This window comes from Pristiophorus japonicus, chromosome 1 (genome assembly GCF_044704955.1).
Source record: "Pristiophorus japonicus isolate sPriJap1 chromosome 1, sPriJap1.hap1, whole genome shotgun sequence".
NCBI classification, from domain to species: Eukaryota; Metazoa; Chordata; class Chondrichthyes; family Pristiophoridae; genus Pristiophorus; species Pristiophorus japonicus.
The window spans coordinates 460,158,339-460,164,419 of NC_091977.1; positions in this window are offsets into that span (position 1 = coordinate 460,158,339).

The following is a 6,081-nucleotide window of genomic DNA, read 5'->3' on the forward strand; positions in this document are numbered from 1 at the left end:
GACCTTCCCTCCTCGTCGCTTCTGACCTTCCCTTCTCGCCGCTTCTGACCTTCCCTCCTCGCAACTTCCGACCTTCCCTCCTCGCTGCTTCCGACCTTCCCTCCTCGCCGCTTCCGACATCCGCTCCTCGCCGCTTCCGACCTCCGCTCCTTGCAACTTCCGACCTTCTCTCCTCGCAGCTTCCGACCTCTGCTCCTCGCAACTTCCGACCTTCACTTCTCGCCGCTTCCGACCTCCGCTCCTCGCAACTTCCGACCTTCCCTCCTCGCAACTTCCGACCTACCCTCCTCGCCGCTTCTGACCTTCCCTCCTCGCCACTTCCGACTTCCGCTCCTCGCCGCTTCCGACCTTCCCTCCTCGCAGCTTCCGACCTTCCCTCCTCGCAACTTCCGACCTCCGCTCCTCGCAACATCCGACCTTCCCTCCTCGCCGCTTCCGACCTTCCCTCCTCGCAACTTCCGACATTCCCTCCTCGCAACTTCCGACCTTCCCTCCTCGCAACTTCCGACCTTCCCTCCTCGCTGCTTACGACCTCTGCTCTTCGCAACTTCCGACTTTCCCTCCTCGCAACTTCCGACCTTCCCTCCTCGCCGCTTCCGACCTTCCCTCCTCGCAACTTCCGACCTTCCCTCCTCGCAACTTCCGACCTTCCCTCCTCGCAACTTCCGACCTTCCCTCCTCGCCGCTTACGACCTCTGCTCTTCGCAACGTCCGAACTTCCCTCCTCGCCGCTTCCGGCCTTCCCTCCTCGCAGCTTACGACTTTCCCTCCTCGCCGCTTCCGACCTCTGCTCCTCGCCGCTTCCGGCCTTCCCTCCTCGCAGCTTACGACTTTTCCTCCTCGCTGCTTCCGACCTCTGCTCCTCGCCGCTTCCGACCTTCCCTCCTCGCCGCTTCCGACCTTCCCTCCTCGCCGCTTCCGACCTCCGCTCATCGCCGCTGCCGACCTTCCCTCCTCGCAACTTCCGACCTTACCTCCTCGCAACTTCCGACCTTCCCTCCTCGCTACTTCCGACCATCCCTCCTCGCAACTACCGACCTTCCCTCCTCGCAACTTCCGACCTTCAATCCTCGCCGCTTACGACCTCTGCTCTTCACAACTTCCGACTTTCCCTCCTCGCCGCTTCCGACCTCCGCTCCTCGCCGCTTCCGACGTTCCCTCCTCGCCGCTTCTGACCTTCCCTCCTCGCAGCTTCCGACCTTCCCTCCTCGCCGCTTCCGGCCTTCCCTCCTCGCAGCTTCCGACCTTCCCTCCTCGCCGCTTCCGACCTCTGCTCCTCGCCGCTTCCGACCTTCCCTCCTCGCCGCTTCCGACCTTCCCTCCTCGCCGCTTCCGACCTCCGTTCCTCGCCGCTTCTGACCTTCCCTCCTCGACGCTTCCGACCTTCCCTCCTCGCCGCTTCCGACCTTCCCTCCTCGCAACTTCCGACCTTCCCTCCTCGCAACTTCCGACCTTCCCTCCTCGAAACTTCCGACCTCTGCTCCTCGCAACTTCCTACCTCTGCTCCTCGCAACTTCCGACCTCTGCTCCTCGCAACTTCCGACCTCTGCTCCTCGCAACTTACGAGCTCTGCTCCTCGCAACTTCCGACCTCTGCTCCTCGCAACTTCCGACCTCCGCTCCTCGCAGCTTCCGACCTCTGCTCCTCTTCGCTTCCGACCTCTGCTCCTCACAGCATCCGACCTCTGCTCCTCGCAAATTCCGACCTTCCCTCCTCGCAATTTCTGACCTTCCCTCCTCGCAACTTCCGACCTTCCCTCCACGCAACTTCGGACCTTACCTCCTCGCAACTTCCGACCTCTGCTCCTCGCAACTTCCGACCTTCCCTCCTCGCCGCTTCCGACCTTCCCTCCTCGCAGCTTCCGACCTTCCCTCCTCGCAACTTCCGACCTCCGCTCCTCGCAACTTCCGACCTTCGCTCCTCGCCGCTTCCGACCTTCCCTCCTCGCAACTTCCGACCTTCCCTCCTCGCAACTTCCGACCTTCCCTCCTCGCAACTTCCGACCTTCCCTCCTCGCTGCTTACGACCTCTGCTCTTCGCAACTTCCGACTTTCCCTCCTCGCAACTTCCGACCTTCCCTCCTCGCCGCTTCCGACCTTCCCTCCTCGCAACTTCCGACCTTCCCTCCTCGCAACTTCCGACCTTCCCTCCTCGCCGCTTACGACCTCTGCTCTTCGCAACGTCCGAACTTCCCTCCTCGCCGCTTCCGGCCTTCCCTCCTCGCAGCTTACGACTTTCCCTCCTCGCCGCTTCCGACCTCTGCTCCTCGCCGCTTCCGGCCTTCCCTCCTCGCAGCTTCCGACCTTACCTCCTCGCCGCTTCCGACCTTCCCTCCTCGCCGCTTCCGACCTCCGCTCCTCGCCGCTGCCGACCTTCCCTCCTCGCAACTTCCGACCTTCCCACCTCGCTACTTGGGACCATCCCTCCTCGCAACTACCGACCTTCCCTCCTCGCAACTTCCGACCTTCCCTCCTCGCCGCTTACGGCCTCCGCTCCTCGCCGCTTCCGACGTTCCCTCCTCGCCGCTTCTGACCTTCCCTCCTCGACGCTTCCGACCTTCCCTCCTCGCCGCTTCCGACCTTCCCTCCTCGCAACTTCTGACCTTCCCTCCTCGCAACTTCCGACCTTCCCTCCTCGAAACTTCCGACCTCTGCTCCTCGCAACTTCCTACCTCTGCTCCTCGCAACTTCCGACCTCTGCTCCTCGCAACTTCCGACCTCTGCTCCTCGCAACTTACGAGCTCTGCTCCTCGCAACTTCCGACCTCTGCTCCTCGCAACTTCCGACCTCCGCTCCTCGCAGCTTCCGACCTCTGCTCCTCTTCGCTTCCGACCTCTGCTCCTCGCAGCATCCGACCTCTGCTCCTCGCAAATTCCGACCTTCCCTCCTCGCAATTTCTGACCTTCCCTCCTCGCAACTTCCGACCTTCCCTCCTCGCAACTTCGGACCTTACCTCCTCGTAACTCCCGACCACTGCTACTCGCAACTTCCGACCTTCCCTCCTCGCAACTTACGACCTTCCCTCCTCGCTACTTCCGACCATCCCTCCTCGCAACTACCGACCTTCCCTCCTCGCAACTTCCGACCTTCCCTCCTCGCCGCTTACGACCTCTGCTCTTCACAACTTCCGACTTTCCCTCCTCGCCGCTTCCGACCTCCGCTCCTCGCCGCTTCCGACCTTCCCTCCTCGCCGCTTCCGACCTTCCCTCCTCGCAGCTTCCGACCTTCCCTCCTCGCCGCTTACGACCTCTGCTCTTCGCAACTTCTGACCTTCCCTCCTCGCCGCTTCCGACCTTCCCTCCTCGCAACTTCCGACCTTCCCTCCTCGCAACTTCCGACCTTCCCTCCTCGCTGCTTACGACCTCTGCTCTTCGCAACTTCCGACTTTCCCTCCTCGCAACTTCCGACCTTCCCTCCTCGCCGCTTCCGACCTTCCCTCCTCGCAACTTCCGACCTTCCCTCCTCGCAACTTCCGACCTTCCCTCCTCGCAACTTCCGACCTTCCCTCCTCGCCGCTTACGACCTCTGCTCTTCGCAACGTCCGAACTTCCCTCCTCGCCGCTTCCGGCCTTCCCTCCTCGCAGCTTACGACTTTCCCTCCTCGCCGCTTCCGACCTCTGCTCTTCGCAACTTCCGACTTTCCCTCCTCGCAACTTCCGACCTTCCCTCCTCGCCGCTTCCGACCTTCCCTCCTCGCAACTTCCGACCTTCCCTCCTCGCAACTTCCGACCTTCCCTCCTCGCAACTTCCGACCTTCCCTCCTCGCCGCTTACGACCTCTGCTCTTCGCAACGTCCGAACTTCCCTCCTCGCCGCTTCCGGCCTTCCCTCCTCGCAGCTTACGACTTTCCCTCCTCGCCGCTTCCGACCTCTGCTCCTCGCCGCTTCCGACCTTCCCTCCTCGCAGCTTCCGACCTTCCCTCCTCGCCGCTTCCGACCTTCCCTCCTCGCCGCTTCCGACCTCCGCTCCTCGCCGCTGCCGACCTTCCCTCCTCGCAACTTCCGACCTTACCTCCTCGCAACTTCCGACCTCTGCTCCTCGCAACTTCCGACCTTCCCTCCTCGCCGCTTCCGACCTTCCCACCTCGCAACTTCCGACCTTCCCTCCTCGCAACTTCCGACCTTCCCACCTCGCAACTTCCGACCTTCCCTCCTCGCCGCTTACGACCTCTGCTCTTCGCAACATCCGAACTTCCCTCCTCGCCGCTTCCGGCCTTCCCTCCTCGCAGCTTACGACTTTCCCTCCTCGCCGCTTCCGACCTCTGCTCCTCGCCGCTTCCGACCTTCCCTCCTCGCAGCTTCCGACCTTCCCTCCTCGCCGCTTCCGACCTTCCCTCCTCGCCGCTTCCGACCTCCGCTCCTCGCCGCTGCCGACCTTCCCTCCTCGCAACTTCCGACCTTACCTCCTCGCAACTTCCGACCTCTGCTCCTCGCAACTTCCGACCTTCCCTCCTCGCAACTTCCGACCTTCCCTCCTCGCTACTTCCGACCATCCCTCCTCGTAACTACCGACCTTCCCTCCTCGCAACTTCCGACCTTCCCTCCTCGCCGCTTCCGACCTCTGCTCTTCGCAGCTTCCGACCTTCCCTCCTCGCAACTTCCGACCTCTGCTCCTCGCAACTTCCGACCTCCGCTCCTCGCAGCTTCCGACCTCTGCTCCTCTTCGCTTCTGACCTCTGCTCCTCGCAACTTCCGAACTTCCCTCTTCGCCGCTTCCGACCTCCGCTCCTCGCCGCTTCCGACCTTCCCTCCTCGCAGCTTCCGACCTTCCCTCCTCGCAGCTTCCGACCTTCCCTTCTCGCCGCTTCCGACCTCCGCTCCTCGCAACTTCCGACCTTCCCTCCTCGCAACTTCCTACCTACCCTCCTCGCAACTTCCGACCTCTGCTCCTTGCAACTTCCGACCTTCCCTCCTCGCAACTTCCTACCTACCCTCCTCGCAGCTTCCGACCTCCGCTCCTTGCAACTTCCGACCTTCCCTCCTCGCCGCTTCCGACCTCTGCTCCTCGCAACTTCCGACCTCCGCTACTCGCAATTTCCGACCTCTGCTCCTCGCAGCTTCCGACCTCTGCTCCTCGCAACTTCCGACCTTCCCTCCTCGCCGCTTCCGACCTTCCCTCCTCGCCGCTTCCGACCTTCCCTCATCGTCGCTTCCGACCTCCGCTCCTCGCCGCTTCCGACATCCGCTCCTTGCAACTTCCGACCTTACCTCATCGTCGCTTCCGACCTCCGCTCCTCGCCGCTTCCAACCTCCGCTCCTTGCAACTTCCGACCTTCCCTCCTCGCCGCTTCCGACCTCCGCTCCTCGCAGCTTCCGACCTCTGCTCCTCGCAACTTCCGACCTTCCCTCCTCGCCGATTCCGACCTTCCCTCCTCGCCGCTTCCGACCTTCCCTCCTCGTCGCTTCCGACCTCCGCTCCCCGCCGCTTCCAACCTCCGCTCCTTGCAACTTCCGACCTTCCCTCCTCTCCGCTTCCGACCTCTGCGCCTCGCAACTTCCGACCTCCGCTCCTTGCAACTTCCGACCTCTGCTCCTCGCAACTTCCGACCTTACCTTCTCGCCGCTTCCGACCTCCGCTCCTCGCAACTTCCGACCATCCCTCCTCGCAACTTCCGACTTCCGCTCCTCGCCGCTTCCGACCTTCCCTCCTCGCAGCTTCCGACCTTCCCTCCTCGCAACTTCCGACCTCCGCTCCTCGCAACTTCCGACCTTCCCTCCTCGCCGCTTCCGACCTTCCCTCCTCGCAACTTCCGACCTTCCCTCCTCGCAACTTCCGACCTTCCCTCCTCGCAACTTCCGACCTTCCCTCCTCGCTGCTTACGACCTCTGCTCTTCGCAACTTCCGACTTTCCCTCCTCGCAACTTCCGACCTTCCCTCCTCGCCGCTTCCGACCTTCCCTCCTCGCAACTTCCGACCTTCCCTCCTCGCAACTTCCGACCTTCCCTCCTCGCAACTTCCGACCTTCCCTCCTCGCCGCTTACGACCTCTGCTCTTCGCAACGTCCGAACTTCCCTCCTCGCCGCTTCCGGCCTTCCCTCCTCGCAGCTTACGACTTTCCCTCCTCGCCGCTTCCGACCTCTGC